Below are 17989 nucleotides of genomic sequence, written 5' to 3'. Positions count from 1 at the left end.
GCCAGGGCTGGGCTCCCACACCACCCTCACCCACCGGGGACACAGCCACATCTGGAGCTGCTGTGGGTGTCCTGACTCCTGCATCTGGTGGGTGGACAGCACCCTTCCACGAAGCACGTCCCCCTCAGACTCAAGGTTGAAATACCCCAGACCACAGCCTTCAGGAGTCTGAACGTCTGCCGGCCGCACCATTAGCAAGGCCGGAATCCGAGATGCAGGGATGAGAGTGGAGGGCTCTGATGAGACTGACTCTCTACATGTTGTTTGAATTTTCAATAAATTACCGTTTTACGTGAGAGGAGATTTGTCTCCAAAACGCTGCTGTGTGTTCATTTCCCTCCAGGCTCCTACTCGGGCACGACGCACTGCTTCACGTGACCCCCGAGCCCTCCTTCCAAGGCTCGTCTCTGCCTGTTCAGATGAGAAGGCGTGTGCTGAGGCTGTTTGCTTTCCCCCATTCCACTGGCTTCGCTGGGCTATAATTCACATAACCGTGGAGTCCACTCAACCTAAAGCACACAGTTTGATGGTTTTAACACCTTCACAGAGTCATGAAGACATCTCCACCATCTCACTTTAGAACATCTTCATCATCCCCAAAAGAAGCTTCGTTCCACACTGTCCCCAGCCCTGGGCAACCACACACCTGCTTTGTCTCTTTAGATTCGTCTCCTCTAGATATTTCGTAAACAGAATCATACAACCTGTGGCCTCGTGGGACTGGCTTCTTTCACTTAGCATAATGCGTCACGTTATAACTCGGATCAGAACTCCAGTCCTTTTTGTGGCTGAATAATATTCCACTGTATGGACAGACGACATGTTGCTTATGCATTCACCCGCTGTCAGGCATCCGCTGCTGGGCTGTCTTCTCCTTTCGGCTACGGTGGATGACGCTGCTGTAATCGGCCACGTACAAGTCTCCGCAGGAGCGTGTGTTTTCATTTCTCTTGAGCACACACTCCGGTGGCGTGGTGCTGCCGGGTCACGAGGTAACACTGTGTTTAACCTTCCAGTGAACCGTGGGCCTGTTTTCCACAGCAGCTGCGCCTGCAATGCACGACACCCTCATTTCTCCGCCTCAGACGCATCCTTCTGCCCTTAAACAGGAACGTTCCAGGAGCGCAGGCACTTCACAGCAGCCGCCCCACAGATGCTGCAAGGAGAAAGTGCTGGCTACCTTGACAAATCTGTGCACATAAATGTGGAAAGACTGGGTAAAATGGGCACTCTCCTAGGAAACATAATTTACCAAACTAACAAGAGTCGGGGGAGAGATCTAAATAGAATAATTGCCGGAAGAAAGAGAAATTCATTAAGCAGCAATGTTCCAAAAAGTACGAGACCCAGGAAGTCTGCCCAACAGCCGCCCCCCTAGAAAAGGATCGTTCCAGCATCATTCAGAGTCTTAGAGCGCACAGAAAAGCTCCGATCTCGCCCAAAGCAAGCACGATACCAATGTCAAAATCCAACCTCTGTTGTGCATAAAGGTGGCTCTCTTCTATGAAGATCCACGCAAAAGTCCCAAATGAGACGCAAGCGAGCGGGTTCTAACCTGTCTGCATACTTGAAACGCCACACTCCGTAAGAAGCAGGGCTTACTTCAGGGGCAGTTACTGGCATAGCTCATGGATTTGATGAAGACATTTGATGAAATGTAACATCCATTCTCACTTAAAGTTTAAAAACGAAATAGAAAAAAGTTTTAATGAAGTTTTAATGAAACAACTCGGTAGAAACCCCTGTCACATGGTAGAGACACCTATCTCAGCCCCACACCAGCATCATGCTTGATGGGGAAACACGTACCTTTGTCCCCAAGACCTAAGCAAGACAAAGCCCCCATCACCCTATGTTTGGTGAGAGAAGCATGCATGAAGCACGCATGTTGCCGTGTCCCACTCCTTGCGACCCCATGGACTGTAGCCCACCAAGCTCCTCTGTCCATGGGATTCTCCCGGCAAGAGTACTGGAGTGCATCCAGGCCCCCACATTCATCCCGGGGGGTGCATCCAGGGCCTGGGGAGGAGGGATGGCGGTGGTGGCCCCGGGGCTTAGGGGCTGCTGCCCCGGGAGGCAGAGCCGGGCCCTCCACAGCCTGCCCTAGGGACAGGCCAACCCCTGTGCAGTCCGGGGCCCACGGGGCTTCAAAGCCTCATCCAGGGAACCCCTGGGAGGGCGGCCCCAGAGAAGGGGTGACCATGGGGAGACACACGAGAGGCAGAGACGCCTCAGAGGAAAGAATGCTGGTCCCGACAGGGGTCCCCAGACACCCCCAGGGCCAGCCCGCAGAGCAGAGGCTGCGCGCGCACGCTCGGATGCTCAGTCGTGTCCGACTCTGTGACCCCGTGGACTGTAGCCCGCCAGGCTCCTCTGTCCATGGGATTCTCCAGACAAGAGCACTGGAGGGGGTTGCCATTTCCTCCTCCAGGGGGTCTTCCCTACCCAGGGACCCAACCCACATCTCCTGCAGTGAAGGGGCATTCTTTCTCATGGGGCCACCAGGGAAGCCCAGCAGAGAACCTGGCCTCCCCGAAAACAACCCGGCCACTGCCCCCAGCTTCCAAGAGGTGACCTCTGAGCCCTGTAAGTTTCCACCTGGTGGGTGCCTTTGCTCACCTGGAGACCTTGGGCCATGCCAAATAGTGCCAAAGGGGTTTGGGGTACTGCCTTGGGCTCATGTGGTATCAGTTGACTTCACAAGGGCCTGGACCCTGAGGTCAGCCACTTGGACAGTCAATGAATGCTCACATAAGGGCCCAGGAAAACCTCTGGACTCAGGCTGGGTTGACAATCCTCCCCCACCATGTCCAGGACCCCCGGGACGGTAGGACAAGTCTTCCCCAGCAGCTCTGGGGGGTGGAGTCCAGGGTTTTACCTGGAACAGGTTGGCAGGACCATCCCTGCCAGACTGCTTCTGACATGAGTGGCAAGTTTGTTTTGGGAGCTGGGGGCAGTGGCTCAGTTGTTCTGGGCGAAGTCGGAGTCTCCGCTGGGCTTCCCAGGTGAGTCAGTGGTAAGGAATCCACCCGAAATACAGGCTCAATGCCTGGGTGGGTAAGATCCTCTGGAGGAAGAAATGGCAACCCACTCTTCTTGGCTGGGGAATCCCAGGGACAGAGGGGCGTGGGTGCCGAGAGGCACGCCATCCCAACTCCAGGAGAGGACCGTGGAGGCTTCCTGTCCGGCGTTCTCCTGGGCTCTGCCCCCAGCGTCTGCCCAGGCTGCCTTTAATCTCTGTCCTTTCCTGGGAGAAGCCATAACCCTGAATGTAACGGCTTTGCTGAGTTCTGAGTCTATTTGGTGAATCACAGGACTCCAGGAGGTCCCGGGGACTCGCACTTGCCACTGACGTCGGAAGCAGCACCACGAGGACGGTTCCCTTCGACTTGTGCCAGGTAAACCCAGGATCCCCCGGCCTCCCGGGTGGCTCCGTGGGTAAAGAACCCCGCCTGCAGTGCAGGAGTCCATCTGCAACGCAGGAGACTCAGGTTCGATCCCTGGGTCGGGAGGATCCCCCAGAGGAGGGAATGGCAGCCCAGCCCAGGATTCTTGCCTGCAGAATCCCACGGACAGAGGAGCCTGGTGGGCTGCGGTCCATGGGGCCTCAAGAGTCGGACACGACCGGGCAGCGGAGCACCACCGCCTCCCAGAGCTGCTGCCCTGGGGGTCTCGAACGTGGCGGGGGAGGCACTGGAGACAGTCCACGTGCTCCCCCAAACACAGGCGCCTGCATGGCGGGGGGGTGAGGTGGAGAGGGGTCTGTAAACGCCTGAACGAGCGCTGGCACTACCCCTCTGGGACTCAGGGTGCTGAGCTGTAGGATGGCACAGGATGGGGGGGGGGGTCCACCCACCTAGGCCACCCCCAGGACACTGCGGTCACACTGGGGGGCCCGGCCCCAGGCTCCACCTCCACCCGGTGGGCCCATCTCCACAGACCTCAAATTTCAAACAGAATCAAAGTCTTCTTAGAGTTTGGGCAAAAATCTTGCGATTTTTTTTTTTTTTTTCAAATAGTTTGGGCTTGGCAAGTCTTGAACTAGACTCTGCCAAGTGCTCCTTCCTCCTGTAATTTAAAGAAGAAAAAATAAGAAGCAAAACCACTGTGCATTTCAAGGGAAACGTGGTCTGCGGGCCGGTTCTGCCACGTCATCAAAATCACGGTTTGGAGAATCCGCATCGGGTCCAACGGTGTCTCAGAGCCCTTCCCCAACTTTGTTCGTTTTCTATTTTATAGTTTTAATCCACGAGTGAGGCGCTGTCTCTGCAGGGCATTAGGAGCTGGCCAGGCCGCAGGGAGCCAAGACCCCCTCCCCGGGGCGGCCAGGTATGAGGACTGGTCCTCGGGAGCCAGCGGGCCAGACTCCAACCCTGGGCGGGGTGGGGACAGCCGGTGAGGGGGTCCTGGGTCGTGAGTGCCGCCCTCAGTCGGCCTGTCCACTTCAGAGGTCAGGGGCCCAACACACGCTTTGCAGAGCCCCTCCACGTACCGGGTCAGACACAGGCTGGCTGCCACCATCCACGGCGCCTGGAGGGTCCCCAGGAACTCTGCTCAGTGCTCCTGGGGGCAGCAGGGAGGGGCTGGGGAAGGATGGATGAAGGCTGTGGGGTCACGGCTGTGCTTGACCTGCATCTTGTCCTCTGAGGCAAACAAAGGCTAGAACGACGGCCTCCTGGGCAAGCAGGCACTGGGCAGAGAGACCCAGGGGGCTGGGACCCGGGGGGCTGGGACCCCTGGAGAGCTGGGACCCTGGGGGCTGGGACCCCTGGAGAGCTGGGACCCTGGGGGCTGGGACCCCTGGAGAGCTGGGACCCTGGGGGCTGGGACCCCTGGAGAGCTGGGACCCCTGGAGGGCTGGGACCCCTGGAGAGCTGGGACCCGGGGGGCTGGAACCCTGGAGAGCTGGGACCCGGGGGGCTGGGACCCCTGGAGAGCTGGGACCCTGGGGGCTGGGACCCTGGAGAGCTGGGACCCGGGGAGCTGGGACCCCTGGCTGAACTTTCTTTCAGGATGGGCGGGCAGGGTCCCGAAGACGCCTCCACTGTCTGGGTTGCCCACCCGCGCTGCGTGTTCGTCACTGGCAGGCTTTCTGTGGCCTCAGGGGAGGTGGGATCCTGCAGGCCCCCCGACAGCTGCCGAGCGGCAGGTGCCAGGCCCCAGGGAGCCGCCGAGCTACACGCCCACGGGTAATGACGGCACCAGCCCGCTCACGGGTCCGGGAGCCGAGGGTCCCCGTCTCCAAGCTGCGGTCTCCAACCGGGTAAGGGCTGCAAGGTCTCATTTCCGCCGTGTGGCCCCTTCTGTGGATCTTCCCAGGGCACCAGCCTGCCGGGCACAGCAGGCCCACAAAACCAGGCGCAGGCTGGCACCCAGACCTCGTGAGGGGCGGCCTCCGCCCTCCAGCCCTTGGGCGGCCCTCAGCCGCGCACCCCAGCTTCAGCATTCCAGAGGGCCAACTAGGAAGACATGCGGGGAGACGCCGCAGGCCCCTGGGTCTCAGAGGCTGGGCTTGGGAAGGTCGGGGGGACTCCGCCCGCCTGGGGTGCACAAGGCCCTGGACCTGTAGGCCCTCTGCCAGGCCTCTGCTCAGAGACTCGCTTGGTTAGGAGCCCCCCTGTCGAGCAGGCGCGGGACACAGAGTCCCTCCTGCAGGCCCGCACCCGTTTCCGGGCAGTCCCTAGGAAGGCCACGCCAGGCTTCCCGAGGCAGGACGGCCCACCGTGAGCACAGACGGTGCTGACTAGGAACAGAGTGGGCCACGGGAGCCCAGGGCAGGACAGGGGGTCCAGGGATCCACACAGGGCACTTTCCAGACTGGGGGACAGTCAGGGCAGGAAGCTGGCTGAGCAAGCCAGGCCCAACAGACAGCATCCCTCACACCTTGACCAAACAGCAGCCAGAGGGACATGGGGGACAGAGCCACAGGTGCCCACCAGCCCCTCCCACCCCCTAGTCCCGGCAGAGTGGCCGCCTGCCCTCAGCCCAGGGAGGAGCGAGAATTCACCCAGACCAGCAGAACGAGGAGCTTCGGGGCACAGCCAGGATGGGGTTGGAAATGCCTGCATTCACATAGGTTTCAGTCCTGGGGTGGAAGGATGCTCAGTACCAGTAAATCTATAAATATAACCCACGGGGCTCAGTGAGGAGAAAAAAAAAAGGTGTTGAAAACATTCCAGATCCTTTCCTACCAAAAACTCTGAAAAGAGCTCTCTTAGCAAAAAAAGAACGCAGCAAACTTGCCCGCCTTGATAAAGATTTCTTCTAGAAACCCTCAGCCAAAGTTTTAATTAAAGAAAAACTTTAAAAGTACCCCCTTACAGTCGGGGGAGGGGCCGGCTTCCCTGGGGGCTCAGATGGTAAAGGGTCTGCCTGCAGTGGAGGAGACCTGGGTTCAATCCCTGGGTCGGGAAGATCCCTGGAGAAGGGAACAGCAACCCACTCCAGGATTCTTGTCCGGAGAATCCCACAGACAGAGGAGCCTGGCGGGCTACAGTCCATGGGGACACAAAGAGTCGGACACTACTCCCAGTAACATTTACAGTCAGGAGAACAGAGGAGGACCTTCACCATTTACAGTAGTTTTGATAACATTTATCTTTTACCAGTATTATACTAGATATCATAGTCAAGGCATTAATAAATGTACTTTTCTAAAAGAAGTGAAAAGCTAAAACGTTTGAAAATAAAAAGCTCAAGCCATGACTGAGAAATCAGAAGTAGACCAACTGAGACGCTGTTAGAACTAATTACATAATGTATTCAAGTTGTGAGGTCAAAAAGCAACATTCAATAGTCATTAACTTTCTTGTACAAGTAATGACCAATGAAAATACATCTTCAATACTCGGCTTACCAGAGTCCCCAAAAATCTAAAAATAAATTTTTAAAAATGTTAAAGGCTTCAGTTCAGTTCAGTCGCTCAGTCGTGTCCGACTCAGCGACCCAAAGAATCGCAGCACATCAGGCCTCCCTGTCCATCACCAACTCCCGGAGTTTATCCAAACTCATGTCCATCGAGTCAGTGATGCCATCCAGCCATCTCATCCTCTGTCGTCCCCTTCTCCTCCTGCACCCAATCCTTCCCAGCATCAGGGTCTTTTCCAATGAGTCAGCTCTTCGAATGAGGTGGCCAAAGTACTGGAGTTTCAGCTTAAGCATCCATCCTTCCAATGAACACCCAGGACTGATCTCCTTTAGAATGGACTGGTTGGATCTCCTTGCAGTCCAAGGGACTCTCAAGAGTCTTCTCCAACACCACAGTTCAAAAGCATCAATTCTTCCGTGCTCAGCTTGAAAAGCTTAGATAGTATAAATTATAAAACTTCACTGAAAAGCAATTTTGAAAAAACTGAATAAAGCGAGAAATTTGCAATACATAGGATTCTCAATTTTGATTAAAAAAAAAAAGTCAGTTCTCCCAAAACTAACCTACAAATTCAGGGCAATTGATGAGACTTAACAGGTTGAGGCTTAAGTTCTTACAGAGGACAACATCTGAAAGAAGAGCCAAGAAATTTTGAATTTTAAGAAATGTGTGTACAGGATTCCCGCAGTGGTCCAGTGAATAAGACCCCATGCTCCCGAGGCAGGGGGCCCAGATTCAGACCCTGACTGGGGGACTAAGATCTCACAGGTCACAGTGGAGTCTGCATGCCACAACAAACACCCAGCACAGCCAAAATAAATGCTAAAATACAAAAAACTAAGCTAAAGAAAAGAAAGTGTGTCCCAGAAACTGTGAGGAGGTCTTGGTCCAGATGGAAATCTGCAGAGATGGGAGGAGGGGCATCTGGGAACTCACTCATGTGGGTCAGAAATCGTCCAGACTAATTCACGGCGGGGAGGGGTGGTAACTGCCTCCGGGACTCCAAGTGAGAGGCTGCATTTTGATCCATGGAGAGCTCCTCAAATATCAACACAGGAAAACAGTCTGGCACCTTCTTAAACACATATACTTACAGCTCAGATTCTACTTCTAGGTGTTCACTAAGGACAAGCAAAAAACATGATCACCAAAAGACTCTCGCGTGTTTATGGCAGCTTAATGGGCAAATAATGTAAATGGCGTCAGTAGATGGATGGATAAACTGTGGTGTGTCCACAGTGGAATACTACTCATCAATAAAAACGAAATACTTGCCAGTACACGTAATTTATTGGCAGACACGGTCGAGGGAGAGAAGCCAGACACAAAAGGATACCCAGTAGGAGATTTCACTTAACATATGCAGAAGCAAAACTAACCTATGGTATCAGAAATTAGATCAGTGCTTTCCTGGGTCAAGTAAGGTTCGGGGAGGAGACCCACTACAAAGAGAGAAGTTTCTGGCATGATGGGAGTTTTCTGTATCACGACCTGGGTGATATTTACATGAGTATATACACTCGTCAAACCTCAACCAGCTGTAAGCTTAAAATGTATAGCAATGATACCTTAATAAATTTGACTACCAAGAAAAAAAATATCAACACAGACCAACAACGAAGGTGGGAAATGGCAAAGGGCTCAGATATCGGACCCTGGGAAACTCTCAGGGTGTCAGATGAGAGCATCTAACCTCCAGGTCCGTGGGGAACACAGACAGAATCACTTGGGAGGTTCACCTGTCGTCCAGGTTGGCACAGGACAAGGGGCTTCACCTGGCCCAGCTTTCTGGGGGGACAATTTGGCCATGTTCATTTAAAATATTAAAAAACACACACCATGTAACTCAGCAGATGTTTTTCTGATCATTTGTTCTATAGAAGAATTCCCATGCTCACACAGAGTGCCTGGCGGGTTTTTAATGTTGCTTTGTTTGAAATAACAAAACTCTGGGGCTTAAAATAGAAGGAAAATGCGGCCCTTTTTCGGAATCAGGCAACAAATAGAAAGGAACGGGGGATCACCAGGACGTGAAAGTGTGAGTGTGAGTCACTCCGTCGTGTCTGAGTCTCTGCGACCCCGTGGACTGCATCCCACCCGGCTCCTCTGTCCATGGGATTCTCCAGGCAAGAGTCCTGGAGTGGGTCACCAGGCCCTCCTCCAGGGGATCTTCCTGACCCAGGGATGGAATGCAGGTCTCCTGCATTACAGGCAGGTTCTTTCCTGCCTGAGCCACCAGGGAAGGACATAGGGCTGAGCTTAAAATGCACCACGACGATGTGCCTAGTAGAGCTGAACTACTAGGGTCTCTTGGCTGCCGAGAGACGACTCACAGAAAGTTCTAGAAGGGTACGCCTGCAGCGTTAACCTCAATACTCTGGGTGGAGAGTGTGATTTGAGGTGTGAACAGGGACTATTTTTTTCCACACTTCTGAATTTGGAGTTGCAGCAATCACACATACATTACTACTGCTGCTGCTGCTGCTGAGTCGCTTCAGTCGTGTCCGACTCTGTGTGACCCCATAGATGGCAGCCCACCAGGCTCCGCCGCCCCTGGGATTCTCCAGGCATGAACACTGGAGTGGGTTGCCATTTCCTTCTCCAGTGCATGAAAGTGAAAAGGGAAAGTGAAGTAGCTCAGTCGTATCCGACTCTTCGCGAACCCATGGACGGCAGCCCACCAGGCTCCTCTGTCCATGGGATTTTCCAGGCAAGAGTATTGGAGTGGGGTGCCATTGCCTTCTAGAGACCTTTTTCTTTTTTAAGTTTTTAGGAAGTTTTAAATTCTGGCTGTTGGTCATGAAACTGGGTCCTGTCTGAGAGCAGCGGGCCTCAGCCTACTGGGGCCTCCGCCCACTCAGGCAGGGGCTGCAGCAAACAGTCCCCCTGCCCGAGACACTCCTGAGGGTGGCGGACCCTCCTGAGGGGGCAGGCCTGTCGCCTGTCCAAACCAGGTGCGCCACCTGGAAGCCCCAGGGTCCCAGCCCACCGGCCTCCCTGCCCATGCCAGCACTCTGCATGTTGACCGGACCCGACCCAGGCGGGGGCACCCTGGCTACGGCTGCAGGGCTGGGGGCCAGGGCAGCGGTCGAGGGCTCTGTTTTGAATTGCAATTTAGTCAAAATACCCCACCTGGGCACTTTGAAGGTGCAGACGTAGAAATGGCCTTTTAGCGAGACTAGCTCCTTCTGGGAAAATCTGCAGGCAGGGTGGGAAGGAACCTGAGGCTAGCGGTCTCTCTGAGGCAACAAGAGGGTCGGCACGCCTGCAGGCTGAGGCTCTGAGCCCCGTTCTGAACGGCTCTGAGCAGCGTGTCCCCTCCCCACAGGAGAGGCCCCTGCGGGTGCAGAAGCAGGATGTGTGGGGGCCTGCGTGGTCTGGACCAGAGCACAGGGCCCTCGTGCAGGGCGAACGCTCGGGAGAGGGCCAGCCTGTGGGCTCAGGGCGGAGGTGGCTGCCCCCCAGGAGCTGCCGAGCTGGGGAGCCAGAGCTGGGGTCAGAGGAGGAGAGCAGGGGCTGCAGCCTCGCTCACCTGCGGCTGGAGGAACAGCGGACGCGTCAGCTCCCCCGCGCGCTCCACGCCCCCCGTGGCCTGCGGCCTGACAGGGATGGGCCAGCGGCACCCGGGGCGGCCTCTGTGGCAACTGGACATCACAAGGATGTGGCTCTAGACTGTTCCGAAAGAGTCGCTCCATCCCCAGGCGCTGGGAGAGTAAACAGAGTTTGAGAAGCTCTCCTCTTGGAGGGCGCTGTTCCTGCCTACCCCAACCCTCTCTCCATCCAGGGAACCTGCCTTCAGGGGCCGGGGGAGCTTCGAGGCGACAAACGCAGGTCCCCGTCAGGGCTGGAGGCACGGAGGACACACTCCTGGAGCGCTGTCCCCATCCTGGAAGGCACTCGTCGCAGGGACACCCCGGGGGACCGCTCACACCAGGCACACCCTCAGGCTTCACACAAGTTAGCCAGACGTACAGAGGATGGCAACCCTGGTTTGGGGAGGGAGGGGTGGGTTAAGAAAGTTCACACAATACAAGTGAACCGATTTAAAGACCCAGCGGCATCTGAGGCATTTGCAACGTGGTGCAACCGCCACCTCTACCTGGTTCTAGAACTCTCTCATCACCCCAACAACAGGGTCCCCCCAGCTGGCCTCACGAGCAGTCAGCCCACGTCTCCCCGCCCCCAGCCCCTGGCTCCCACCAACCTGTTGGCTGTCACCAGGGATTTCTCTCCCCCAGGCGTTTCACGTAGGAGGGGGTTCCTGTGACCTGCTTCTTTCGTGGAGCCTCACGATCTTGAGGTTCAACCAGGTTGTCGGCTGAGTCAGCACTTCCTTTTTATGGCCGAATACAACTTGCCGGGCCGCCAGGGCACACCTGTTTATGCTGGTGTTAGTGGGGAGACATCGGGGTTGCTCCCACTTTTATCTCCTGGGAATGACGCTGCTGTAAACGGTCGTGCGCACGTTTTTGCTTAATCACTGTCCTCATTCCTTTGGGGTACATGTGCTTAGCAGTGCTCGAGCTAGGCCAAGCGGTGTTTCTGTTCTTCATTTTAAGGACCCGCCAAACTGCTTTCCCAGTGGCTGCACCATTACACACGCCCATCAGCAACGCATGGCCTTTCCAACTCTCCGCATCCTGGACAACGTGGGTTACCTTCCATCTCTTTTATTATAGCCACCCTGGTGGGTATGAAAAGGTGCCTTACTGTGGTTTCGATTTGCATTTCCCTAATGGCCCAATGACGCCGAGCCTCTTTTTATGCACTTTTTGGCTATCTACACACATACATGTCTGTCAAGCCTATCTATGTGTTAATTTGTTCGTGTTATATACACACTAGATCTTTATCAGTGGAGAAGGCGATGGCACCCCACTCCAGTGCTCTCGCCTGGAGAATCCCAGGGACGGGGGAGCCTGGTGGGCTGCAGTCCATGGGGTCTCAAAGAGTCGGACACAACTGAGCGACTTCGCTTTCATGCATTGGAGAAGGAAATGGCAACCCACTCCAGGGTTCTTGCCTGGAGAATCCCAGGGATGGGGGAGCCTGGTGGGCTGCCATCCATGGGGTCACACAGAGTCGGACACGACTGAAGCGACTCAGCAGCAGCAGCAGCAGCAGATCTTTATCAAGAGAGTGAGCTGCAAACATTCTCTTCCACCCTAGGGGCAGTCCTTTTGCTTGCCGCATAGCAGTTTCTAGTTCTGATGAAGTCCAGCGTATCCATTTTCTTTCCCATCGCCTGTGCTTTTGGCGTCCTGTCTAAGAAGCTATGGCCAAATCCAAGGGCATTAAGATTGACCCGTTCTCTTCGGAGCTGTGTGGCTTTAGCCCTTCATTTGGACCTCTGGCCCACGCAGGGCTGGCTTTTGCGTGTGGCGTGGGGCAGGGGCCTCCCTTCATCTGCCTAGCACCACGCGCTGAAGGCACGGGTCTTGCTCTCAGTGAACGGTCTCAGCGCCCGTGGGGAAGCCGCCTGGCCACAGACCCCCGCAGGCTTCCCCAGCTCAGCGGCCTGTGTTTATGCTAAAGTCAGGCTGTTTCATCCCTAGCTTTGCAGCACGTTTTGAAGTTGAGAACTGTAACCCCCAACACGTACTCTGTTGCTCTTTTCTAGGTTACTTGGCTACTCGGGGAACAACCCTGTATTGTGCCCGTTTTTCCTATGAGAAAGTGGAGAAAGCGAGAGACACATTGCCCCCTGGGGCGGCTCAGCTGGTCACGGCTGGTGTTGGGACCAGCAAGGCTGCAGGGGACGAAGGAGAAGGCCCGGGGGCCAGGCCAGGGTCTGTGGGGCCGGGGGCTCCTTTGGGGACTGCCTCACCCCAGCTCTGGGCTCCCAGGGCTGAGGCCAAGGGCACAGCAGGCAGGCATCCCTCTCTGCCCTCCCCGGCTCCAGCCCTGGCCTCAGGCCTGGGGAGCACTTGGATCAGGGCCCCTCGGGAAGGGCCAGACTCTCACTGAAGGGCTGGTGTCAGGAGCCACGCACACTGGTTTAAGCGACCACCCACCTCTGGGGAGGGGACACTCGACCTCCAGTGCCCCTCCTCTCAGCAAGGGTGGACCACGCCCCTGTCCCGCTCACCCAGAACTGACTGGGGCTGGGCACTTGGACTGAGCTCGGCCGTAGGGCTGACCCCACGGCCACTCATGGCACAGGCTGTGACCCCAGGCCTCCCCTTCAAGTCCAGCAGGCACCCCTTACACATGGGGATGGCCCTGCTGTGCCGGGGGGACAGAGGGGCTGCGGCCTCCCACGAGCAGTGCTGGGGCCGGGGACCCCCAACCCTGGGCTGCACCCACAACAGCCCCCTCCCCTAAGACCTGCAGCATAACCCCATCTCTGGAAGCGCCCCCCGCCATCCACGGGCTTCAGGGCCTCTGCGTCTCGCCAGCAGCCCGTTCTCCTGAGCCGGGGGTCCCGGGCTCAGCATCAGATGTCCCCCCCACCCTGGAGGGCTTTCCTCTTGCACAGTCAGGCCTCAGCAGTCTCAGCGGCAGACCGCGTGGGGCTGGAACCTTCTTGCAGCCTCGCTTGCCAATGCCTCCCCTCAAGGTCCAGAAGAGCCCTCAGTTTGCACCCAGGTCTCAGCTCTCCTGCCAAGGTTGCAAGACCCTGCTCCTGGGACCCTGCAGAGCAACACCCAACTCCACCCCGGAGAAGGTCCTGCACTGCCCCCCAGCATCACACTTAGCAGGCAGCTCTGGGCCCTGGCACCACACAGGTGGGGTCCTTCTCAGCCTGGTGTGCAGCCCCCAGCCAGCGGGCTGCTCGCCAAGGCTGCTCAGGAGGCCACAGTCACCTCCCACTCGCCAGTCCATGGCGCCTGGCTCCCAAAAGGGGGATGGCTCCCCCCAGGCCAGCTGACCAGGGCCCCACCCTGGCCCCTTCCCTCACCCTCCCCAGAGAAGACCCTCGGAAACACGGCCCTGCCCCCACAGCCCCTTCGTCAGGAGCAGCAAAGGTGGGGCCAGCCAGGGTCGGTTCCTGGGCACCTTCCCGTAGCCGCGCGGCCCAGCAGAGTCCCTGCGTTCCAGGCACATTGGCATCTCGCCTGCAAGAGCCCAGGGCACACCTGGGTGAGCGGGCAAGGTCCCCTCCGGGGGTCAAGGGGATGGCCTGTTTCAGACGCGGGTCTGTGTCTTCCTAAAAGTGATGGCTGGGATCCCGGGTCTCATCCGGCCACATGATGGGCCTTCTGGGCCCGCTCCGCCCCAGGGTGAGTCCTCCACTGGCTTCTCAGAGGGCGCCTTGAACTTGGCCAGGCCCTGGAAACTGCTCTTTGTTCGGGGGATCCAGAGGGCTGTGGAGCCCTTTGGGCAATAGTGATGGAGAGACGCCGGGAGACCTCACATTTAGGAGACCACCTTCACCAAGACCCTCAGGTGCCGCCCCTGCCTGGACACACACGCCCTGGGCCCCAAGCCTCTGGAGCTGGAAGCAACCTCAGACCTGCCTGAGACTAGTGGAAGATTCCAGGACACGCCACAGATGTCTGGGGAGGAGAGGGTGGCTTGGTTTGGTTCAATGGGCTGGCTGGCCGTGAGGTGAGGAGCGGCTGGGAGCTCTCTGGCATCACTAGGCGTGAAGGACTGGAGATGGTGCAGGACAGACAGAAGCCAGACAGGCAGGGAGGCCTGGCGGGGACCCCGGAAAGCAGCAGTTCCCATGCCGGGCACACCAAGAGGGTTTTGCCCCAACACGTCAGACGGTGCCTGGGTGTCCTGGGTCCCAGCTCAGCCCTTCCTCCGGGGCCAGGCCAGGAACCAGGTGGGGAAGGAGGCTCAGGGGAGGCTGTGCCAGGTGGGCCCAGACCTGAGCACACAGCCACCTCCTCCTGGGGGTGCGTGGACCCTACACTCGGGCACCCGCCCACAGCTCCTGCCCAGCCCCGCCCGCGTGCCCGAGCCTCAGGAGCCTGGGAGGCCTGCCCAGGCTTCTGGCTGATCAAAGGGCCCCGCGGAGCTGAGCGGGCTGCCTAGGTGTCCGCCTTGAGCTCCGAGCCCTTGCAGGAGCTGGAGCAAGGGACGGGGGACGGGCAGGACGGCCCTTGGGGACGACACCCCCATTTCGTCTGACCTGCAAACCCCGTGCTCAGCGTGGGCCTTCTCCACCCTCCCTGCTTCAGAGGGGCGTCCCCCACCCCGATTTAGGGGAGTAGTTCAGACTCAGAGCCGAGTCGGCCTTCTGGGGGTTGAGGACGAGACCCTCGCCTGCGGGGCCTCCAGGACGCTGCTGGGCAGAGCCCAGGCCAGTGCCACACCTTGGGGATTCTGCCCTAACATCCTGGGGCGAGATCTTTTATAAGGACAAGAGACGCGTTCCCAAAGGGATGCGTGAGCGACGAGAAGCGTTCGGGAGCAGACCAGCAGCAGCCACGAGGCCCAGGAGGGCGCCCCCTCACCCCCCAGGCTCGGGGAGCCACCAGGGACCCTGAGGACTCCTGCCCACAGAAGTCTCTGCTCCACCAGAGTCCCATTCATCTCCTCCAGCCATGCCCGAGGTGCCCACTCCCTCTCTCAGCCTGCTGCCCAGCAGCCCCCAGCTCCCTACAGAGGTGGGGGGACCCTGTGCCCTCCGCCCACCCCCAGGGCATCACAGCAGCTCTGGGGCCCCAGCAGGTCAGCGGCAGCCCAGCTGTCCTGGGCCCAGCGCCCCCTGACCCCGCCCTGTCCTGCCAGCGGGAGAGGGTCTCGCTGGGGGCACGGCGGGCAGAGACAGTCCTGTGGATGGAGGTGAACTTAACTGCTCAGTCCACCTGGGCACTTGCCTTGGGGGTCCCAAAAGATGCCCACCAGACACAAATCCCGTTACCCCCCAGCAGCTGCAGGGGGAGCCCCAGCCTGCGGGGTCCGGGGTGGAGCCCGCCAGGCCCGCAGCCCTAACAGCTGGCTCCCGTGGCTTCTGAGCAACCCTGGCCGCCAGCCCCTCACCGGCCAGAAACAGGAAGTGGGGGGCAGGGCGCTGCCCCTCCGGGTCACTCCTCAAGGAGACGGAAACGTGGGAGAGCACACGCCCCCTTCTGAGACGACTCTAAATGGTCCTTTTCTTCTCAGCCCGCACTTGGTGTCAGCAGAGGGCAAATCCAGCCTGTCACACACCCACTCGACAGGGATGATGCTGTTTCTCTTTATGAGCAAACCACTCACGCCTTCCTCCCTTCGCACATCTGTGCCCACATGTCTGGCAGACCGGGACCCCAGAGCAGAGGATGGTGGTCTTGGCCAGAGCCACAGCAGCCACCTGTGGGCTCATGAGGCCCTCCCCAGTGCAACCTTGCCCTAGATCCCGGAGACCCAGGCTGTGCGTTCTCCCAGGGGGGCGCTCAGTCTGCACGGCAGGCCCAGGGCCATGAGTGGGGGCTGGGCACAGGCAGCTGTGTCTCGGGAGCAGTGGACTCCCAGCAGCTGGCACTGGGGTGTTATGACCCTGAACCGGGCCCCTTCCCTCGGAAGAGAGGAAGGAACATGGGGGTGCAGGCGGCACCTCCTCTCCAGGCCCCAAGGCCTGTGACCTGCGCCTTCAGCAGAGCCACCCGGAGCCACGGCCACCTAGCAGTCAGCTGCCCCTGCGCCTGGCCTCCAGCTCCTGGTCACAAGGCTCCTGGCAGGTGCTGGACCCATCCGGAGCCAGGCGGACAGTCCCCTGCCTCCCTGTGGACACGAGCCGACACCAGGCCCTCCACAGCGTCCCCTGGCCCCAAGGACAGGCCCTGCACTGGGTCTCCACAGCAGCTCCCAGCCTGCATGGGCATGGCCAGGCCCCGCCCTCAGTCCCTACGAGGAGACATGAAACCCGGGAGAGTGAGGCATCTGCAACCACACGGCCGACGAGGCCGACGAGCATGGGGCCGGGCCTTGAACACACGGCCGACGAGTGTGGGGCCGGGCCTTGAACTCCGGTCCGCCGCTCTCACGCCGGGGCGGAACCAGGGAGGCCACTGGCGGTGGTGATGAGACAAAGCATGGGCTTTCCCTCCCACTGCTTTCTGTCACCTTCAATCAATGACCTGGTGATGGAGAGCCAGAAAGACAGTACCCGTGGGGTGGGGGGGGAGGCGGGGTGTGCCCCGGGGGACCCTGGTCCTCAGCCCACACCGCACCCTGGCCGCCCCACCACCTCCCCAGGCAGCCTCCCAGCGTGGGGAGGAGCAACAGGGGCATAGGCAGAGCCCCGCACTCCCGGGAGGGGGGCCCAGCGCCCACACCCAGCTGCCCTCGCAGCTATCCTCCAGCGGGGCCGAGGCCCTCGCTTGCCCGGCTCGCCTCCACGTCTTGGCAATGAGACGTTAGAACTGCCTGGGAACAGTTCTTCACTAGTGGAAGGACCCTGGCTCTGAAGGGGAAAGAACAGAGGACCTTAGGGGCGATGGAGCCAGGACACACCTGGGAGGGGCCGGGCAGGGGCTGTGCCCACCACCAGCACCTCGATGCCGGCCACGTGAGAGCGGCCCCCCAGGCTCTGGTGCACTGATCCTGCCCTGAGGAATCGCACGGTCTGGCCGACTTTACAGGTGACAGACCCCAGTAACTACAGCCAGGTTGGGTGACCCCACCAAACCTCAGATCAGGTTTAGCCCCCCCCCCCCCCCCCGCCTGATCCGGAAGCAAAGATGGAGGGGGGTCCTGGAGTGGCCGCCGGAGGGCTGCACCCGAGTCACCCGCTGGACACAGCAGGTGCACGCGGAGGGCTGGAGGCCCGGAGGCCCGCACACGGCGGGGCCTCACCCCCGTCTCACAATGGCGAGGGGCTAGGAGACGCTCTAGGGCTGCGGCGCCCACCACTCTGGGAGCCCCAAGGGAGGGATGCGGCCCTCCTTCCTCCAACAGTGGGCGGGCTTGCTCCTGTGAGGTGAACAGGGCCCCAGGTCCAAGGCCCAGGCGTCTCCCCGGCTCCCGGCGGCGGTCTCGGGGTCCTCCCAAGGGTGCTGCTTCGTGAGCTCGCACTCCATTTCTGCCCATCAGGCGTCTGGGCTCGGGGACTGGTGGCCTCTGGGCTCTATGCTCACAGAGCAGGGGGGCACGAGCGCGAAGCGGGGGAGGGCAGCCCCTGGGAAGAAACGAAGCAGCCCTCCCGGAGCCAGCGCCCAGCTTCTGACCTCCCTTCCCGCGGCCCCC

At 59.0% G+C, this 17989-nt stretch overlaps 1 long non-coding RNA gene across 3 annotated transcripts; it reads right to left on the bottom strand.

Annotated features, from left to right (window-relative positions):
• Positions 1-6572: 6572 nt before the first annotated feature.
• LOC114113949 (uncharacterized) lies at positions 6573-17777 on the bottom strand. 3 transcript variants are annotated; one of them, XR_003588741.3, is made up of 3 exons: positions 11073-17777; positions 10401-10572; positions 6573-7989 (listed from the first exon to the last, which is right to left on the bottom strand). It is a non-coding gene; the product is annotated as an uncharacterized LOC114113949 (long non-coding RNA). The 3 variants fall into 3 exon arrangements; XR_009596323.1 differs by having other exon boundaries at positions 6573-10854; XR_009596322.1 differs by having other exon boundaries at positions 6573-10572.
• Between the last annotated feature and the right edge of the window lie 212 nt (positions 17778-17989).

This window comes from Ovis aries, chromosome 1 (genome assembly GCF_016772045.2).
Source record: "Ovis aries strain OAR_USU_Benz2616 breed Rambouillet chromosome 1, ARS-UI_Ramb_v3.0, whole genome shotgun sequence".
Lineage (NCBI taxonomy): Eukaryota > Metazoa > Chordata > Mammalia > Artiodactyla > Bovidae > Ovis > Ovis aries.
Note: the sequence above shows the minus strand (reverse complement) of the source record. Positions and strands in the feature narration are given on the sequence as shown.